The sequence below is a fragment of the Euphorbia lathyris genome, chromosome 6 (genome assembly GCF_963576675.1).
Source record: "Euphorbia lathyris chromosome 6, ddEupLath1.1, whole genome shotgun sequence".
Classification (NCBI taxonomy): domain Eukaryota; kingdom Viridiplantae; phylum Streptophyta; class Magnoliopsida; order Malpighiales; family Euphorbiaceae; genus Euphorbia; species Euphorbia lathyris.
Genome location: NC_088915.1, coordinates 73,185,150 through 73,186,758, shown reverse-complemented (window position 1 = coordinate 73,186,758; position 1,609 = coordinate 73,185,150). Strand labels below are relative to the sequence as shown.

The window sequence follows — 1,609 nt, the reverse complement described above, 5'->3', positions numbered from 1 at the left end:
TTGTTTCTCTTACAAATCTAATTGGTTGTATACATGTACATTGTATACTTTAATATTTAAAAAAATGGTTCTAGAGAACAGAAAATTATGGATTCACCATAATTTTGATGTCTTTGTCTTCTGGAAATGTATATTCATGATGTTGATGAAGATTATTAATCAATTTGCAAATGGACATTCAAAAATGTACATCTAGATATTGAGCTGATTGATTCAAAAATGTTATACTGAGCCTCAACTTACTTGCAATGATAAGGGAGTTATTTCGCCGACGACATTCTGCAATCATTGCTAGCTTATCCATTTTTTTCTTTTGAGTTGTACGAGTGGCCAGAACATCATCTAGACATGGATTTTCTTCAAATTCTTTTACCATTGTTCTTCCTGTACAAAATTAAAATTATCACATGAATTAACTAAGTTAAAATTAACCCTCTTTTCCATTAAAATCATTGCATGAATCATAATTAGCACATCTAGAGTTTGAGGGATGGCAAGATCTATTCAGATTTCTGAATCATTAGTTTTCCTGCCCCAAATTAGTTTCTAATGATTCTCATCCGCTGAACTTGTTAAGATTTCTTTTAATTTCTTAAACGTTGCAAACTTGATATATTCAGATTGATTTTATTCATATATATAAAGATCTGGTAAGAATATATTCTAGATTTGTACAGATTAATTTTATCTTAAACATTCCAAGTCAGATCTATTCAGTTCACAATAGCTTACCTTCCTTGCTAGCCTGAACACCCATCATTACATCTCTCTATTCAGTTGGCGTGTGAAGGAAGTGAGAGCTCTCTTGTGTGTTTCTTTGTCAAGTTTTTTCTGATATGCAGTATGTGATAATTGGAGCAGTTCTTTGTCTAGCTTCCCAGCATAATTCCAAGTAGTCTTTTTGCTGAACTGATATCTGATAAAATACAATACTCAAAATTAGATGGGTCTAAATATATACGTTCATAAAATGTCCTCCAATCCGAAGTAATTATGAGAAGAAAATCAAAGATGAAGAGAAGAGACTGACCTGATCCTCTTTGGAAAGACAATTTGGAAAAGATGAGAAGCTCTATCACACTAGTTTTCAAAGACATGGAAAGTGAAGGTTGGAGAGTGCGAATTTATAGAGCTCCAGTTAGGGTTTGATGGAATCAGTTAAGAGAGACAAGGCAAAAGGCCAAAGCCCCATATTCTATTTGGCTTTATATAAAAAGAATCCAATTATTTGTTTTGATTCTTTCAGAAAAAAATTAATAAAAAATTAAAGGAGCTCAAATTCTTTAAAAAAACAGTAAGCTGAAATTAATAATATGAAATCATAATTTGTTTCCAACATTTAAATTTATTGTTTTGCAAATTCTTAGGTTTATTATGTATATCAAAGAGAACTAATTATGTTTAAAAAACTAACTAATTAGTTTAGCCCTATCATTATTGGTTAAGAGCAAATTAACACATATTTTTCAAAATCACCCCACTAACTAAGGATATTCTAGCAATTATTGCAGAACGTGAATAAACTCCTTTCTCATACTGCAAATAACGTATATTGACACCTAGCACAAATGGACAAGGAAGTAAGGGCAGCAAGGGAACTTTTCAACAC

At 31.2% G+C, this 1,609-nt stretch overlaps 1 long non-coding RNA gene across 1 annotated transcript; it reads right to left on the bottom strand.

The window, feature by feature from the left end:
• Positions 1 to 269: 269 nt before the first annotated feature.
• LOC136232451 (uncharacterized) lies at positions 270 to 1,074 on the bottom strand. The gene is made up of 3 exons (XR_010690500.1): positions 1,031 to 1,074; positions 733 to 916; positions 270 to 384 (listed from the first exon to the last, which is right to left on the bottom strand). It is a non-coding gene; the product is annotated as an uncharacterized lncRNA (long non-coding RNA).
• Positions 1,075 to 1,609: the final 535 nt, after the last annotated feature.